The sequence below is a fragment of the Parambassis ranga genome, unplaced genomic scaffold (genome assembly GCF_900634625.1).
Source record: "Parambassis ranga unplaced genomic scaffold, fParRan2.1 scaffold_21_arrow_ctg1, whole genome shotgun sequence".
Taxonomy (NCBI): Eukaryota; Metazoa; Chordata; class Actinopteri; family Ambassidae; genus Parambassis; species Parambassis ranga.
This window is the reverse complement of record NW_021144767.1, coordinates 5,654,570-5,674,330: the sequence shown is the minus strand read 5'-3', so window position 1 is coordinate 5,674,330 and position 19,761 is coordinate 5,654,570. Positions and strand designations below refer to the sequence as shown.

Below are 19,761 nucleotides of genomic sequence, written 5' to 3'. Positions count from 1 at the left end.
ACGTGGTCTGTATCATGTCATTGCGTAAATAACCTTGTATACTTCACAAGTCTCCTAGTCGTTAGCCAGTCATTAGACACACCTGGCACAGGCAGCCAGATCATCACAGGTAACTATGGAAACATTTAGTGCTATTGTTTGTGAGTTTTATCCAGACCACCCACTGAGGTCTGCAACCACATATAAACCATGTTTCCCCACCAACAGATCAACAACTGATGAAGCTGCTTGGATGAGCAGTGAAACCTCTTCAGGAAAACTCTACAAGTCCAGACGCCTTGCTTCAATCTTCTCTACAAACATGCCAAAGCAAACAGTTTTTACCAACAATGTTACACACTGAGTTTTGAAGGTCTTAACCACTAGTCTTAAGTTGGAATGTTTACGACGTGTGAAAAATTGTAATTCACGCGTGTTATTACCCACAGACTCCCATGTTAAAATGTCCAACTTCACAGCAGAAATGAACATGTTTACAGCCTGGTACAAAAAAACATTCTGGTCTCAAATGATAGGTTCTCTTCTAGTGTCAATTGTAGGGGGGGGTGAATTTTTTTTTACAACTCACTCGTTTTAATTCAAAGTCAGCTTTATTGTCAAATCTGCTATATGTGCTGGACATACAGAGAATCGAAATTGCGTTACTCTTCACTCCATATATAACATATAATTAAAAACTTGTGTAAGTGTAAAAAAATGTACCTACAATGAGGCACACACAAAATTCAAGGCACAAAATGAAGGCACAATGCACTCAGTGATGCTGTAACCTCTGTTATGCTGACTTTTTAAAAAAAAATACTTTAATAATCCCAGAAGGGAAATTGCTTAAGGCTGCTGCCAAGCAGTGTCATACAATGACCAGCACTGGAGGCAATGTGGGTCAAGGACACACAACCCTGCTCTACCACTGAGCCACTGCTGATGTTGCCTTCCCTTCTGGACTGCTGACTTGCCAGAATACTGACTGTTACTCCTGAATTCTACGTATAATTCCGGAATTCTGTTGACTATTCTGGAATGCTGCTGCTTATTCCGGATTTCTGCCTTTCATTCTAGGACAAACAAATGGACTGCTCTGTGGCTCTGTGGCGCAATGGATAGCGCATTGGACTTCTAGTTAAACACAGGAGAAGTGATTCAAAGGTTGTGGGTTTGAGTCCCACCAGAGTCAAAGTTTGCAGGTTGCAGCCTCCTCATTCCAAAATCAATCCCTCCTCCACATAAAGTCAAAAGTTATAAATTCACCTCATTACATGAGCGGTTGTGTGAGACATATGAGCTATGTTAATGATGATAATATATGATGATAGATATATTAATGCTGAATCAATCTTGAACCCCTTTTTCTTTCAGATGACAAAGCCAAAGCAGATGCTGACGTGTCCTGTATGTGGTGGGATCTTCTGGTACGTGTCCAGGCACCTGATGAAGGCCCACCACATACAAAACCCACAGGAGCGCACCTTGCTCAATGGCCTGGCCACAGGCCACATAGCAATAGGCTGTGTGCAGTGTCCCGTGGCGGGCTGCACACCGCTGGTGAAAGATGTGAAAACACACCTTTCCAGGCAGCACACGGACAAGATTTCGCTGCATGAAGCCCTGATATACAGGCTGGTGAGGGCAAAGGTGTTGGAGAAGGTACTGAGATGCTTGATTCTATTCTTAGTTGTTTTTTTTCATGCCTATTCTGCCATGTATAATACCCCCCCACTTCCCCCGGGATAAATAAAGTTGATTAATTTAATTTGATTTGATTTGAAGCTCTCGGCACCGTGGCCGCCCATAGTATCAGAGCTGGACTTGCAGGCCAGGGAGGATGAGGCAGGGACGGCCTGCACCAACTGCCGGGAGCTGGCGGCCAAAATCATCTCATCTAATGAGGGTGTGGCGGTGCCGGCAGAGGTCGAGGTGGTGGTGCCTGAGATTCATGATGGGGAATTCAAGGAGAAGGAGCAGGCCAGGATGGGCATGTCGCCAGTGACCGTGGCACTCTACATCGGCCAGGCCACTGGCTTTGTGGAGTACTTGCGAGACACCCCTCCGCAGCACAGCCGGCTCAAGGCACAGGATGTGGTCGTCCTGTTCAGGTACCTCAAAAAAATGTACAGGGACCTGAACAGGACGATCCTGGGGCACCAGATTGCCGTGAAGGCTCGGAAACAACAGCAGCTGGTGAGCCGGGAGGCGCTCGGGACCTGCATCCACCTGGCCAGAGACAGGATTCCCTCACTGCTGGGTAATGCTAGACTCCACACACACAATCCCAGCTTCACATACTACACATACTTCATCAGTCTAATCGTATGAACTGAAAGTTAACCTTACTAATGCATCTCTCTCTCTCTTCTTTTCACAGACAACGTGGAGAAGGCCGCACCCAAAGATCCGGTGACAAGATACGTTGGAATATGAACTTGTTTGGGTTAAAGATAATTGCTATAAATGTAAACATAAGACAGACCTTCAATCTACTGAAGCTGAAAGAAGAGGGCTCGTCCAGGATTTGAACCCGGGACCTCTCGCACCCGAAGCGAGAATCATACCCCTAGACCAACGAGCCACATGTGACCTCTTGCTTTTCATGTTTCAGTCAGTGCAAGAACAACACAAAGCACATGTTTTTCTTAGTTTGACATTGGTAAAGATATGTACAAAGATTTCTGGTTAGGAATATATAGTGTTGAACAGGGACTTGAATCCTGGGCCCTCAGATTAAAAGTCTGAGTTCCTTCAAGATCCACCCACAGAGATCCTGAAAACATATAACTCAGATTCCCAACCAGAATAGTAGCCCCGGATTGTCAGATTCCGTCTCCTGTATTCAGAACATTGAGTGAAAGAAAATACCCTGGGTTTTGTAGTTTCGCCTTTTGCAAAAGGGATAACACAGTGAACACAGGCCTTTCAGTCTGCTTCACTCCCGTCCATACGTGTTCTGCCCCTCCCTGTACACAGGCTAGTTTTATTGAAAGTTGAGGTACATTTGCATAACAGATAAACAGTTCTTCAAGACCATCGTAGGTATTTCCATATTGGGACATGTTGCCCTTTTATCTCCACCTACTAATTATCATAATTGGTCTAACATATTTATGACTGTGAAAACACTCTGTCCCTTCTATGTTGGTTGATTTATCTTAGGTCCGTGGGTCCTAGTGCTATGGCCTTCACCTCATCAAAGAGTTCCTCCCTAACACTCTGTAAGAGTTATAGATGTGTTTTTCTCTAAGTGTAAGCTTATATAATCAAATACATACGTGGTCTGTATCATGTCATTGCGTAAATAACCTTGTATACTTCACAAGTCTCCTAGTCGTTAGCCAGTCATTAGACACACCTGGCACAGGCAGCCAGATCATCACAGGTAACTATGGAAACATTTAGTGCTATTGTTTGTGAGTTTTATCCAGACCACCCACTGAGGTCTGCAACCACATATAAACCATGTTTCCCCACCAACAGATCAACAACTGATGAAGCTGCTTGGATGAGCAGTGAAACCTCTTCAGGAAAACTCTACAAGTCCAGACGCCTTGCTTCAATCTTCTCTACAAACATGCCAAAGCAAACAGTTTTTACCAACAATGTTACACACTGAGTTTTGAAGGTCTTAACCACTAGTCTTAAGTTGGAATGTTTACGACGTGTGAAAAATTGTAATTCACGCGTGTTATTACCCACAGACTCCCATGTTAAAATGTCCAACTTCACAGCAGAAATGAACATGTTTACAGCCTGGTACAAAAAAACATTCTGGTCTCAAATGATAGGTTCTCTTCTAGTGTCAATTGTAGGGGGGGGTGAATTTTTTTTTACAACTCACTCGTTTTAATTCAAAGTCAGCTTTATTGTCAAATCTGCTATATGTGCTGGACATACAGAGAATCGAAATTGCGTTACTCTTCACTCCATATATAACATATAATTAAAAACTTGTGTAAGTGTAAAAAAATGTACCTACAATGAGGCACACACAAAATTCAAGGCACAAAATGAAGGCACAATGCACTCAGTGATGCTGTAACCTCTGTTATGCTGACTTTTTAAAAAAAAATACTTTAATAATCCCAGAAGTGAAATTGCTTAAGGCTGCTGCCAAGCAGTGTCATACAATGACCAGCACTGGAGGCAATGTGGGTCAAGGACACACAACCCTGCTCTACCACTGAGCCACTGCTGATGTTGCCTTCCCTTCTGGACTGCTGACTTGCCAGAATACTGACTGTTACTCCTGAATTCTACGTATAATTCCGGAATTCTGTTGACTATTCTGGAATGCTGCTGCTTATTCCGGATTTCTGCCTTTCATTCTAGGACAAACAAATGGACTGCTCTGTGGCTCTGTGGCGCAATGGATAGCGCATTGGACTTCTAGTTAAACACAGGAGAAGTGATTCAAAGGTTGTGGGTTTGAGTCCCACCAGAGGCAAAGTGCCTTTTAACTTCCTGTGGCGCCGTCCTTCAGGGTGGATACAGCTCCTGAGAGCTAGAAAAAAAGGACTGCACTCAGACATCCCGGAAAACAGCGTCACTGCCCCCGGCTTTGTGACTGTACAGGTGGACAGAGATCTCACTGGTGTGAGCTTTTGCTTGGCACAGAGGCAGCTAATAAACTGAAAGTTGTACCTTTTTCAAATGACATGGTGAGGAGGAGAACAGAAGATCTCTCAGCTGACATTCAGGCACAGCTGCTGGATAGACTGCGATCATGTAAGAAATGTTCCTTTCAGTTGGATGAATCGACAGAGCAGAGCATCTCCAGTGCTGCTCAGTTGATAGTTTTGGTGTGCTATCCCTGGAAAGGAGATATTTTGGAAGACTTTCTGTTCTGCAAGTTATTGCGCAGATAAAGTCTGTCAATCCAGAGATTAAAGCTGCTCACTGTATGCTGCTGAACATGAGGCACTGCTGGATCACTCTGAGGTGCGATGGCTGTCACAATGGCTGCAGCACAGAGCTCAATCAGAGGGAAAGAAGAAGGAGCAACATCACTGGAGAGCAGACTGGAGAAGAAGGCAGCGTGCTCAGAGCAGTCAGAAACAGGTGCTGCAGGGTTTCAGCCTTTCTCTGACACAACCTGATTCAGATCATGTGCTTCATCTGGTGCAGAATGATACAGCTGTAAATCCGAATGAACTCAACTCAACTCAACTCAACTTTATTTATAGAGCACTTTAAAATCAACCAAGTTGGCCAAAGTGCTGTCCACAAATACAAAAGCATATAAAACACATGAAGATAAAAAGAACAATAAAAACATAGTAAAAACATAAAACAGTAAAAGTCAACATCTCAGACTGAGTTAAAAGCCAAAGAGAAAAGGTATGTTTTCAAAGAGGATTTAAAAGCTACAAGAGAGTCAGCCTGCCTAATGTGCAGGGGCAGATTGTTCCATAGTTTGGGGGCAGTGACTGCGAAAGCACGATCCCCTCTAGATTTCCTCTTTGTTTGTGGGACTATTAAAAGAGACTGATCTGCCGACCTAAGAGAGCGTGAGGGAGTGTATGGCTGAAGCAGGTCAGACAGATACTGTGGGGCGAGGCCATTAAGACATTTAAAAACAAATAAAAGAATTTTAAAATCAATCCTAAAATGCACTGGGAGCCAATGAATGGAAGCTAAAACCGGAGTGATGTGCTCAAATTTTTTGGTACCTGTTAAAAGACGGGCTGCAGCGTTTTGAATTAATTGCAGACGAGACAGCAGCGTCTGGCTGAGCCCAACATAAAGTGCATTACAGTAGTCAAGTCTACATGAGATAAAAGCATGGATTAAAATCTCGAAGTGATGTCTTGGTAAAAATGGCTTGACTTTGGCTAGTTGTCGTAAATGATAAAAACTGGACTTGACAACTGATTTGATCTGCACATCAAATTTCAGACCACTGTCCATTTTTACCCCTAGATTTGTGGCTGTTTGTGTCACATGTTGACTCAGAGGACCCAGATCCACATGAATTCTGGAAGCATCACAAGGGCCGAACAACATGACTTCAGTTTTTTCGTCATTCAGGCTGAGAAAGTTTAATGACATCCATGCCTTAATCTCTGCAATACACTCTAAAAGTTTCTCTAAACAAGAAGCCTCTCCCTGTTTTAGTGGCAGATAAATTTGACAGTCATCAGCATAACAATGAAATGTGACACCATGCTTTCTGAAAATAGATCCAAGAGGAAGTATATACAGGGAGAAAAGAATAGGGCCAAGTATAGAGCCTTGAGGAACGCCACATGTGAGAGGTGCTGCACGTGACTCCGCTGTTCCAAGTTGTACACAAAAGGTTCTCCCTGTTAGGTAGGACCTGAACCAGTCTAAAGCACCACCTTGGATGCCCACCCAGTTCTCCAGGCGAGACAAGAGGATCTGATGGTCCACTGTATCAAAGGCCGCTGTTAGGTCCAACAGAACCAGAGCAACACAGTGACCCGCGTCTGAAGCTAAAAGAACATCATTAAAAACACTCAACAGTGCTGACTCCGTACTGTGACGGGTTCTAAACCCAGACTGAAACATCTCAAGAATGTGGTGCCCCTCTAAAAAAGAATTTAGCTGGCAGTAGACAATCTTCTCCAGAATTTTAGAAAGAAATGGGAGTTTAGAAATTGGCCTAAAATTAGAAAGCACAGAAAGATCTAAGCCAGGCTTTTTAACCAGTGGTGTCACCACCGCATGCTTAAAACTCACAGGTATACTCCCACTTGACAAACTGCTGTTTATGATGTTAAGCAAGTGTGGTGCCAGAGTAGAGCAGACCTCTTTAAAAAGACGAGGGGGGACTGGATCACAGGGAGACCCAGCAGGTTTCATATGATCCATTATGTCTCTCAGAAAGGGCAGGCTGACATGCTCAAACTGGTTGAACACAGCCGAGCATGTGACAGAGATGGAAGGATCATAAGAAGGGAGAGTAATCAGGGCCCTAGTGCTCACAACCTTGTCGATAAAAAAGCTCAGGAAGTTCTCACATACTTCAGTGGAATTCTCCAAGCAAAATGACTGTGGAGCATTAAGAACAGAATTTCTTTTTTCAGTTTTAAACAAAACATGAGGATCGTGACAATTAGATAAAATAATATCAGAAAGATATTTGGTTTTTGCAGCCTTAACAGTTCTCTGATAAAAACGCCAGCTGTCCCTCAACATCTGGAAAGACACCTGTAGCTTGTCCTTCTTCCACTTTCGCTCTGCTCTCCTGCACTCGCGTCTGGCAGCGCGTGTAGCGTCATTTATCCACGGCTTAGGTCTGGGTTTGGAAGGCCTTGTTTTTAGTGGAGCCACAGCATCGAGCACAGTTTGGCATGTTGAGTTAAAATAAGAGGAGAGAGCCTCAACATCACAATTTGAGCCCAAATCTTCAGTTGGGCTGAACACCGAGTTAAAAGCTGAGGAGAACTGAGCAGCAGTGGAAGAGTTAATAATACGACTGCGCTGCACAGGAGCGCGAGGTTTGACTGTGTGACAGGGCAGAGGTACCTCAAACACAACAGGCATGTGGTCCGAGAACACAGCATCACAAACCTCTAGGCTACAAACAGTAAAACCATGGGATAAAACAAGATCAAGCGTGTGTCCGTGTTCGTGTGTAGGACCAGACACATGCTGAATGAGATTAAAAGAATCAATGAGATGTAAGAAGTCTTTAGCCAATGGCCTTACAGGACAGCACACATGGATATTAAAATCCCCAGCTATTAAAACTCGATCATATTTAGGCATTATTCCTGACAAGAAGTCAGCAAAGTCATCAACAAAGTCTTTACAGTACTTGGGAGGTCTGTATATGACGGCGCACAACACTGGAGAGACAGAGCCCAGCTCAAATAAATTCAGCTCGAAGCTGGAGTAAGAAGGAGTCTGCGTGAGCTATTTACAAATGTACCTCTCCCTGTAAACAGTCACTATGCCTCCTCCGCGACCTGACGTCCTGGGAGAGTTGAAGTATGAGCAGTCAGGTGGCAAAAGTTCACAAAGAGCACTGGACTCACCGGTAGTCATCCATGTTTCTGTTACGCACAGAAAATCCAACCGGCGCGACGTAAAGAAATCCTTAAGGATAAAAGTTTTGTTGGCTAGTGATCTAGCATTCACCAGGGCCATCCTGACCGGAGCTGGAGCCGGCGCATTAGTCGTCTGTGGGATCCGAAGAAGTGGCCGCAAGTTGTGCAGGTTCACCCCGCGCCCATGAAGGTAGCGAAAGGAGGAGTGACAAGTCCCCGGTCCCTCGTCTGTACCAGCCACCGTAACCAGGGAGGAGGCGATCGGATCCAGGGAGCGCCACGAGACGAAGCGGCGATAGTCGGGTCCAAAGTATTCCAAAGCGGCCTCAGGAGAGCACGCCAAGCACGCTTTCAGCTTCACCAGTCTGCCACTGCGTTTTCCCCGGCGTCTACGCCCTCTGCGTGCAGGTAGAGGCGGAACACGGAGAAGGTAAGCCGGTATACCAGAGAGAACCGGGGGACTCAAAATTCATTAGTAATCCTGTACTCCTGTTAACCTGTCATTGTGATCAACAATTACATAATGCAATTAGCAGAAAAAGTGTCAATATTATTACAAAGGGGCAGCTAATTATCTACAGGTTTAGATTTTGTTAGCCACAACACCCACTGTTTTAACGGAGACAAAATGGCTGACAGTAAGTAAATAGTAAAAGTACATTATTTTGTTACATTTGTACTTAAGTACAAGTAAAAGTACTGGCTTAAAAATAAAGTACAAGTACCCAGAAAAACTACTTAATTACAGTAACTTGAGTATTTGTAATCAGTTACTGCCACCCTTGGATATTTGCAGTCCACCCCTGGACACATGCAGTCCACCCCTGGACACATGCAGTCCACCCCTGGATATATGCAGTCCAGTGCAGTGAGGCATGCTCTGTTCTGTACAATGGAGAAACCAAACAACTACTCCAAAAACTGGCCTTCAATGCTTGTCAAGATGCTTATGTTTAAGGCAAAAGCTGTGACCTCTTTCAAGTTTTGCAGCGTATTTTCGCTCGAAGCCGTGAACACATGTTAATCAGACAGACGAGGTGGCCGAGTGGTTAAGGCGATGGACTGCTAATCCATTGTGCTCTGCACGCGTGGGTTCGAATCCCATCCTCGTCGTTTCATATTTTAAGGTCAACGTCCTGACACAGGATCATCAGTTGATGGTGTCATAAACATTCCAACTTAAGACAGTAATACTGGTCTCCTGTCTATGGAGAAGTCCACAGTCTGTGCATTGGTCCAGCTGTAGTCATTAATGGAAAACCCACATTCAGTAGGTCAGGAAATGAGAATATGTGAAAAGGTTCAATATTGAAGACACCTGGAGCCACTCTAACCAAATAATGAACTCAAAACACCTGCAAAGGCCTTTAAATGGTCTCAGTCTAGTTCTGTAGGCTGCACAACCACGGGAAGACTGCTGACTTGACAGTTGCCCAAAAGACGACCATTGACACCTTGCACAAGGAGGGCAAGACACAAAGAGGCTGGCTGTTCACAGAGCTCTGTCCAAGCACATTAACAGAGAGGGAAGGGGAGTACAAGCAAGAGGGAGTACAAAGTGTTCTGCCCAAACAGGGACTTGAACCCTGGACCCTCAGATTAAAAGTCTGATGCTTCCAATACTTCACTAGTACACTTCATGTAGAGTAGTGAGTCCTGATTGACTTGCGATTAACCCTTTATACAAGGGGGATTAGCTCAAATGGTAGAGCATTCGCTGCGCAAAAGAAGGGGTCCGATTTTCTCGCTGTCGCACGCAAGGGAAAAAGTTGAGAAAAATGTGGAGCCCCGCTGTGCGCGGACAAACGTCTCGTGTAGCGGTATTGAGGCAATATTCCTGTTCATTATAAAGGAGTTTAAGTGAAATATGAAACAAATCATCTGCCATGGGCTGGACTCGAACCCGTAGTCTGTGCGACAATGTATAGAGTTGTTGGAGTGTTTAAAAATAAATGTGCGTAAAATAATTCATGATTGATTTAGCTTAGTTTAGATATGTTTAAATATATTACAATATCAACAGATGTTTTTTAGTTTATATGCCCCGTCCAATGACTTGTGATGTTTACCTGTTTATGGTTTAATAATATGAACAATGAGCATTCAAACGTGTTTTTGTGTGGGAGCTTCTTTGATGAAGATCAGAGTGAATCTTAAATGTTTATATGATTTATCAGAACCAATATAAAACAAATACAAGTGAATACACACACACACTGCATACAGGACTATAAAATACTATTCAGCCCATTCACCCATGTGAAAATATATACAACATATACAGGTCAAATATTAGGTCAAATATTACACAATGTACAATTATACAATAACATTCAACAGCACTGCATAAAGACAGACAGGCTTGTTGATTTAAACATAAGAAAATTGCTTATATACAATATATACAGGCCAAACATTGTACAGTGTTTACTGTGGATGTTTTTGCTGGCGCAGCCACTCATCCAGAGACATTCCACTGGATGAACGCGAGCAAAATGTGGCATTACCATATCTACTGTGGCCAAACTCTGCTGTTTTAGGATGCCCACATTTGCTGCATGTGTTGAAGGTAACCCTTCTCACATACTTCCTTTTTTGGACTCCACTCTCCTCCTCCAGAGCCCGCCGCCGCCTGTTCCTCTGAGTGAAACGGGACACAGTAGGAAGAGGAGCAGCAGACGCAGGAAGAAGTGGAGCTGTGCCTGCACCGGATGCTGCAGTACCAGAAGCTGCCATCACCACTGGCACAGTCATGTTTGGGTTCAGAACTAACATGCCTAACCCAGCTGCTGAAACAGGCTGTGCAGTTTCTGATGCTGTGGGACCAGGTACTGTGGGCGCAGGTGTGATGGGGCGCTCCCTGATGCGCCGGTGACCAGGCCGCAGAGGAGGAGCCTGTCCTTCCTGATTTGGTGGAAGTACAAATGTGTGTCTTGGGCCTGATATGACTGGTGCTTCATCCAGTGGTTCCCTCGTAGCAGTAAGCCGGGTTTGAGCCACAGGAATTGAGGCAGATGGAGCCGGTCCCTGATTAAGGACACTCAATTCCTGATTCTTCTGCCGCCGTTGAAACCTGAAAATACATCATTTGTATTATATGTGTTTAGAAGTATTTACTTCATCATTTGAGGCAAATAGTGTACCCTGCCTACCACTGAATGAGTGTCCGCTGGTTTAGCTCAAAGAGCTGGATCGTGGTTTCCTCCATCAGCCTGGTGCTGTTAAGCACCAAATCTCGGATGTGGTGGTAATCGGTGAGGATTTTAGACCACCTGGGGTTGCTCACTCCAGCCTTCTTGGTTGTTGACCTGTGTAAAGCGCACAGCTTTACACATATGGCCTCAAGCGGCTGGTACTAGGCCACTGAGCTGGCCCCCCAGGATGGCCAATCAAACACCGTTTTACACTCTCCACACCCGGGGTGACTCCAGATCGCTTTGGTGCCTTAAAGCGGCCGTGTGTCAGTCGAGGCTGATGTCGAGGCTGGTAGTTAACCCGTTGTTTGTCACCATCAGGGAGCGCTGCCCACAGCCGGAAGGCCTCTGTCACCTGCAGCTCAGTGAGGTAAGAAGCCTCACGAAGACCCACAAGGTAACCAGCCAGTTCCTGGACCTTGTCCCACCCAGTGACACCATCAGGGCCAATAACTGCTCCCTAGTAAATGCAGATTAATGTTAATATATGTGCAATAAAAGCTGACCAAAAGTTAAAAGGCCATTAAAATGTCTTACCTGAGGCTCGTTGGATGGACTGCTTCCAGGATCCAGTGCAGCCTGACAGATGTCAGACGGCTGTGACAGCACTAAGGAGGCAGAGGCAGGATGCTGTCCTTCTCCATCACTGGACGTGGATGGGTGGGGTGGAGCAGAGGCCTGAGGACTGGTTGTCAAAGATGGGGGGCTCTTTTGAAGATCATGGCAGGGGTCATCCTCACAGAGCACTGACACTGTGATGTCCTCCATGATCTCCTCCTGAAATCCCTCATCTTGCAGGTCCTCGTCATTTATTTGCTCCACCAACCTGTCCTCCTCTTCAGGGTTCTGGAGCACTGGAGTCAATGTTTTGCCTGTCTGGCTGTACAGATACTCCACCCCCAGCAATTCACCTACAAGAAAAAAACAAAAAAGAAAGTGTTCTTAATATTTTGTCCAGAACATAAAAGGTTATACAGATAATGTTTCAAAATACAAAAATGTGGATTGATGAATAAATTATTTATATTAGTGTTAAATGAGTATTTCTTGCCTGTGTATACTCCAGGAGGGCGGTAGCGCTCATCCCAGGGCTTCCCAAACACAACTCGGCTGAGCTGGTCCACAGCCTCTCGCAGGGCACTGCCATATGATCGGATGGAAGAGGCTCCTTTTACAGCCTCTTCCATCCGATCTTCATTCCATCAAGCCTTCAAGGAGATAGGCCTGAAAATGTGCATCACTGGCACTGGTTCCTAAAGGTTAAATAAAATAGAAAAAAAGGGTCACACACGCGCAAGATATGTGCTACATTTGAGGTACTATGAGGTTACATGCAATAGAGTTATGTAAATACATGAAAAATCATCATTATAACCAGAATTAATGAGGAAAAGTAAATTAGTTTCTTGTGAGATAAGATCTGTTCTGACATCAGAAAAGGACTGTAATATTACTGTAGAATGTGACATTACTTTAAAGTAATGGAAACAGTTACAGTGCTTATAATACTTAAAGAGACACTGTAATCCATATGGGATACCTGGGATGAAGCGGTTCAAGTGGAGGTGGAAAGACTCCAGGGAGGTAGAGCCACGGGCACCTGTAGCAGCACAGCTCCACACCACCTTTCTTCAGTGTCCCCTTCTTAATGTAGAGTGGGAAGTTCTCTGGGTCTTGGATACACAGTACATGTTTCTGCTGTTCTTTCCATATTTGCTGGATCCGATCATGGTCCAGTAGAGGAACTCCCAGAGTGTCCTTCCCATCCACACTGTCAAAGTGATCAATCAGTGATCCAATCAGGCTGGTGGTCTCCTCCATCCCTCTGGTCCTCCTGCGGCAGTGCAGTGCCAACTCCCTCCGGGTAATGCGAGCACTGAGTGCCTTTTCTGAGAGGTGGCCGGTCTTCTTTGCTGCTAGCTCCCCCTCCTTTGCACGGCGAAGAGCAGCGACATCCTCTGGATCCCATTCAAAGATGCACGTGGACAGACGTGCCATGAAGACTCCATAGAGTGGATGAGCCTCTGTTGTGACACCTGCAGCAAATCGGCGCATAAAATGCCAGATGTCAAGGCGCACTTCGAGGTCATCCCACTCTGAAAACATGGCCTTAACACGAGACTGGCCATGCTGACTGCAGCAGTCTCTGTCCACATACATCACTTTTGGGGGCATCTGTCCTGCCTCCCGATAGCGCTTCATCAGGCCAGCTGCCATGGCATCCAATCCATGTCCCTCGGCAGCTGTGAGCACAGAGACAAGGACTTGGCCGTGCTCATTTCCCACATTTGTGCACCAAGCAGCTGTCCCTGAAGCAGCCCCAGCAAGTTTCTTTGTGAGCTATTTGGAAAAGGTCAAACAGAGTGTTCATTATGCACGCAAACATATTTATATCTGGCCAACATTCTGTATAGGTAAAATGCTGTGATACCTTTTTAGTGGAGTCAATCTTGAGCACAGACCCAAAGACAGATGTAATTTTGGCCTTGACCTCATGCAGTCGCCCGAGAACATCCCTGGCGTATACAGCTAACAGCCACTTAGGTTTAGGTATGGCAGGTAAGGGAGGAGGCTCAAGGAACACAGGAGGCTGCACAAGGGAGGACTTTGCAAATGGCTCACAGGCAGTGAGGGACTGCAGTACACGCTGCGTCCATGCCTCACCATGTTGCTCCATCAACTTCTTGTGAAGCTGAGTCACACTGTTGCCCAATGTCCTCTCCCTCATCATCCTCACCACCCGGTTGTCACATGAGTATCTAATGAAAGACCAGTGTAATAACACAAATGCAGTTTTTGGTTAAACAATAACACAAATCAAAGCACCTAATAATGTTTGATCTTAATTATGACTTACCTGTATGTCAATAAAGCAGGAAACTGACTGCGGTGGCCCATATCCAGTTGTCCTAAGATGTCTTCGGACCAGGCTGGATACTTTTTTGTGCAGCGTTTGCACTCCAAGTACTCTGTTGCAAGGTCATACCACCCGTCGATGTCTAAGACCTTGCGCACAGTACGATACAGTCCTGCCGCTGTTAGTCTGTGTTTACCACAGTCTGGGCGAACACAGACAAGAGGGAACTGCCACATCTTCAGCGGCATCCATAAAAAAAGGGGCCGACAGAAGAAGAGGTCAGGTGAGGCGGGCAGCTGACTGTGAATGAGAGGGGGCTGAGGAGGATGCCACCAAAGCTTCAGCTGGGGCACTAGCTCTGGCTTGCCAGTGTGTAGGTTGGCCTTGAAGAGGGTCTTACGGATCCACTCCTGCTGGAAAGGTGGAAGCTGATCCTTCCAGTGACGAGGGAGCTCAGTAGGTGGCTGATGATGTGGAGGGTCTGGTATTTTTACCACTAGAGGCGGACCAGCACGGGCCTCTGAATGAGCAATGACTGGAGCTTTTGAAGGAGAAATGCAGAAAAAAATAATATAAGGATGACTGTTGTATTTGATCGCAGTCCACAATCTGCCTGCACAGCATACATTTGGACAAGCATTAATAGATTATGATTATAATTAATAGTTAGACATAAAAAAATAAGAGACCGCTGTGGTTTCTTATTTTTTCCAGAGCTGTATTTGAAAAGGATTAGATGGAATAGAGCAAAGAAAATAAGTTGTGATGAATTTAGTATAAAGTAGTGATGCCCACAGACATGAAGCGTGCACACAGTTGCAGTGATGAAAAACAGTTACTGTGATCATTAAAACAATGAATCTCCTCCGTCCTGTTCAGGGGATTAGACAGATAGTGAGTGAGAAAAGCAAGTGATGTTAGTGAAAATGTTATCCAATGATTGTTTCTCAACGGGAAACACAAATGAAAACACCAACACCTTTGGATACCCTTGAGGTTTTGAAGAGGTGCACTCAAAGAATGCATCCCGCTTGAAGCTTGATGCGACATAATCCTGTACTGTAAACAAAAATATTTGAAAAAACAGTGATTTTTTATTCCTCAAAAATAATACTTCACAGTGTGTTTTCACTAAACATTTTCATAATATTTGCATTTGTGTCGTATGCCACACCTGTATTCTGCTGTGCTTCATATTGTGACACTGCAGATACCAGCTCCTCATCATCGTCTTCAGCAAAGTCACCCGCTCCAGAAGGGGCAACAGAAGTGCCTGCAGCACAAATAAAAAATGTTATTAGCATTTATTAATAGGTTAATAAAATTATTACTGTTGACAAGACACAAGGACAAACAATGTACGATGTTACTTACCAGTAGGGAAGAGCTGCCTTTGTGCCAAATGTTTGGCTGGGGGTTCTGTTGGCAGAGTGCACTGCGGTACTGGGGCTGGAAACAGCAAGTGGATAAGTCTGTGTAGTCTGCCATAATGATAACTGAATACATATACAGTACATGTTGCACATTTACACTCACAGGGTTTAACTGGTGACATCAGTTTTTTAGCCAGCTGTGAAGGAGACAAATGTTTGCCACGCGCCAACAGTGCTTTCACAGTGCCAGTCTTCCACACACCAGTTTGGATGGCAGCAGGTGAAGGAGCAGACATGTGGGAGGCTGCAGGGGTAGGTGCAGAGGCACTGAGGCTGCAGGGGTAGGTGCAGAGGCACTGGAGGCTGCAGAGGCACTGGAGGCTGCAGGGGTAGGTGCAGGCAGAAGCCCTTCTTTTCAAGACGTATGTAGCCATGTTGGTTTTGGGCCTGGCATCTGCCTTGATCAGGTACTTGATGAGAGCCTGGGCCTCTTTGCTCTGGTCTTCATAGACGTCCTTCATGGACCGGCCCTTGAAGTCTGCAAACTCTACCATCAAACATCCCTGGTCTCCAGTTTCCCGGGCTTCTGCTTGAGATTGCTGCTTTCTTTTAAACTTCTCCAGTTCCTCTGCCATCTCTCTAATAAGAGATGTGTACTGGATGAACAGCTGCTTATTTTGTGACAGGGGGTTTGCCTGCCGTCTCTTTAGATATGCTGTCCATCAAATACAATGCATACCCCAGAGAGTTTTCCAGGAGCCATCTAAATCTCTGGCCCTGGTACTTCCCAAACTGGAGCTTGCAGTGAGCAAGCACCAAAAACTGGTCTCCACCGTTTACACTCACAAAAGTTCTGGCCTCCGCCAGCACTTCCTCTTCAGGTTTGGCCCTTCCAGATTCCACATTTTGCATTCGCATCGCCTCCTCTGATGGCGCCATGAGGAGACGCTGTGATGTAGCCGACTGCCGCTTAAAAACCGGATAAGCATACATTTTCTGAAATGAAAACACAATTACAGCTGAAAGATACCTGTACTTTTAGAGTGTGATCATTTAACAAGCTACTTCATTTCCCCACAGGGATTGATAAAGTAATTCACATTACTATGATAATGTGTACTACTGTGTCTCCTACAAAGCAAAACCATGTTATTTTCATTGAGCTATTGTATTGTACCTTTATTTAAATATTTGTAGAGGTAAGTTGTTAAAGGGGAGGGATTGTAATAAAACACCCACCTGAAAACAAACCATTTTAACATCATAACATAACATAACTTAATTTGTAAGAGTAAAAAGTATTCTATTTTGATTTATTCTGATGTATTTTGAAAACCCCAATGTCTGAATTCCTTAACTTTACTATATTAATGTTAAAACTGGAATTTCTTAACTGATCAATATCCTACGTTTATAGTTTATAGAGATAGTGAATGACCTCCTGGATTAGCCTACATGTAGGCTACTTTACATCTACAAAGAGCGGTTTACACCATTACAAGGTATTACATGCATATTAGTACGTTATGTGTACATTACATAAAACGAACAATAGAGCAATATCTACCGGTTTACAGAGAATCAATTGCACGTATAGCCTGTTAGCGGGTGGCCATGATAGCGATAGCGATCAATGGTAGTGACATTTTTTGGTCGGTATTTAGAGGTTGACGGGTACGTCGAAGAAAACGTGTGCTATATAATGTCCAATCGCTATATCGCTATGTCGGCCTGTTTTGTTTTCTTAAGGTACAGACTGTATCTGAACAGACAATGGCCGATTTATAGTAAATTAAATAAGGTGAAGTAAACTTCATCTTACCGTTTTCACGAGGAAGGGTCAAAAGTAAGCCACAGTGAAGGAACGCGATTGGTTGGTCAAAAGTAAGCCCAGGGAAAGGAACGTGATTGGTCAAAAGTAAGCCCAGGGAAAGGAACGTGATTGGCTAATGTGGGCTTACTTTGGGCTTACTTTGGCTCGACTAGCGCGATGCAGTAAGCGCAAGCGAGAGGTAGCAGGATCGATGCCCGCATCCTCCAGCCTGCATTTTAGGAGGGAGAGTGTAGCTGGATGGATGAGGATGGATGGATAATGTAGTGGACTCCCACCCAGCAGATCAAGTCCCAGAGGTTACAGCATCATTTATTAGCTGAGTTTCCCCTCAGGGAAGCTGCTGTTTACAAGCTGTTTACAGAGAGAAGCAAGAAAACAACAGTCAGCATCATCTTCCATAAAAACACATGACAATAACATGTGAGACAGAGAGTTTATGATCAGTGCTCCCCCTGCTGGTTAGGACATATGATGACATTTTAAATGTACCAGTCAAAAGTCACTCAGTGGTTTGTCTTTGTTTTTATGACTTTCTACATTGTAGATTCATCCTGAAGACATCAGAGCTATGAAGGAACACATGTGGAATGATGTAGTGAACAAACAGTGTTAAACCAAGCAGAATATGTTTGATGTTTGACATTCTTCCAAGCAGCCAGCTTTTGCTTTGATGACAGCTTTGCACACTTTGCATTCTCTCAATCTGAACTGAACCACCAATGCTGTGCAATGCTGACATCTAGTGGTGGAGTCCAGCTGTCTTTGATGATACTGATTGGACTTGATGAGGAAAGACACACACCTGTCTGTATAAGACCTTACAGCTCACAGTGCAGGTCACATACTGGGTGATGACGTCCTCCTGCAGGTGTTACTGTGGAACAACTGCTCTGGATTGGGATGAGTCTGAATAGAACTTTGTTAGCTTTGTAAAGCTGTGTGGTAGTTAGAGAGGAACTGAAAAGAGTCAACAACAAGGAGTTGTCTCCAATGAAATAGTTACACATCAGGGCTCGTCCGGGATTTGAACCCGGGACCTCTCGCACCCTAAGCGAGAATCATACCCCTAGACCAACGAGCCATGTGTGCCCTCTGATCTTCATGTGTCAGCAGCTGAAACTGAAATGTAAATGAATAAAAGACTACTGTGCGCTATAGCTGTCTGGAATTAGCGACCTATCTACCACGCATGTCACATGTGCTCGGAAAGCTCGGAAAGTGTGGACAAGCTGGAGGTGGAAGAGAACCGTCAGGAGAGGGATGAACAGCTGCCATGATATTTGTAATGGGACGTCAGGACTTTGTTTTGGTTTTCTTTCCAGAACAATAAAGGATCTGAAATGAAATGTGTGAAATGTTTGTTCCACCATTTTGAAGACTTGGATTAAATTACGCATTCTGGGAAATTTTTTTACATTTTTTTTTTATTTTAGGTACTTTAGTAATCCCAGAGGGAAATTGTTTAAGGCCCCTAAACAAAAGACAGGTCCTCTGGCCAGTAGGTGGCGCAGTGTCTGTAGCATTTCAGCATATCAGCTGTGAGTCAAATGTTCAGCATGACTGTAAGGTTTCATCCACATAGGATGAAGAATGAGGGAGATACAGCCACAGAAACCCTGTGGGGGTCTCAGCAGGGGTTAATTGTCTAGTTGTTGAATCTAGAATCTAGAATCTTCTAATACGTCAGACAAAAAGACATTTCCTGGGACACATCAGCTGAGTGTGTGTTTGTGCAGTGAAATACACTTGTTGTGAGGACTTGCATCAGTTTACTCCTCAAACATACTCCTGAAACTTCTCTAAGCTTAATGAACAGTAAACACAGGTTCATGAAGCAGTGCTTCCAGCCAACGATCACACAGTTTAACCCTCATGCATTGTTCGCAAACACTACCCTAATGTGTTGTTCGGGGACAAAAACGTCCCCTAACTTTAACGGTTTTAAAAATATATTAGATAAATATTTTTTTGAAATTTTTTTGCATAGACCTTTTAATTAACGTCAGTTCTAATCAACAGTAGTGAAAAAATCATTTTCCCCCAGGATTTTAACCCTTTAATCACCAATTTTATGAGGGGTGGTGCTGAAAATTGAAAAAAAAAAACACAAAATGGCTCATTTTTAATAGAAAAGGTGAATGTGGACTGGATTCTTTTGAACCTTTATTACAGTCTTGGTCATGTCAAACATCAGTAAAAAAATTGACTTGATTGCATTATTAGTTTTTGCACAGCACTGGATTTTCTTTTTTTCTCCCTAATGTGTTGTTCGGGGACAAAAACGTCCCCTAACTTTAACGGTTTTAAAAATATATTAGATAAATATATTTTTGAATTTTTTTTGCATAGACCTTTTCATTAACTTCAGTTCTAATCAACAGTAGTGAAAAAATCATTTTCCCCCAGGATTTTAACCCTTTAATCACCAATTTTATAAGGGGTGGTGCTGAAAATTGAAAAAAAAACACACAAAATGGCTCATTTTTAATAGAAAAGGTGA

The 19,761-nt window shown here is 44.2% G+C and overlaps 5 non-coding genes across 5 annotated transcripts; 3 read left to right on the top strand and 2 right to left on the bottom strand.

Moving 5' to 3' along the window:
* The first annotated feature begins 1,082 nt into the window (after positions 1 to 1,082).
* On the top strand, positions 1,083 to 1,174 carry trnar-ucu (transfer RNA arginine (anticodon UCU)). Its single transcript is given in 2 exon segments — positions 1,083 to 1,119; positions 1,139 to 1,174. It is a non-coding gene; the product is annotated as a tRNA-Arg (tRNA).
* A 1,320-nt stretch (positions 1,175 to 2,494) lies between these two features.
* On the bottom strand, positions 2,495 to 2,566 carry trnap-cgg (transfer RNA proline (anticodon CGG)). The gene has a single exon. It is a non-coding gene; the product is annotated as a tRNA-Pro (tRNA).
* Positions 2,567 to 4,343: 1,777 nt separating this feature from the next.
* trnar-ucu (transfer RNA arginine (anticodon UCU)) lies at positions 4,344 to 4,435 on the top strand. Its single transcript is given in 2 exon segments — positions 4,344 to 4,380; positions 4,400 to 4,435. It is a non-coding gene; the product is annotated as a tRNA-Arg (tRNA).
* A 4,599-nt stretch (positions 4,436 to 9,034) lies between these two features.
* trnas-gcu (transfer RNA serine (anticodon GCU)) lies at positions 9,035 to 9,116 on the top strand. Its single transcript has one exon. It is a non-coding gene; the product is annotated as a tRNA-Ser (tRNA).
* Positions 9,117 to 18,270: 9,154 nt separating this feature from the next.
* trnap-agg (transfer RNA proline (anticodon AGG)) lies at positions 18,271 to 18,342 on the bottom strand. The gene has a single exon. It is a non-coding gene; the product is annotated as a tRNA-Pro (tRNA).
* Positions 18,343 to 19,761: the final 1,419 nt, after the last annotated feature.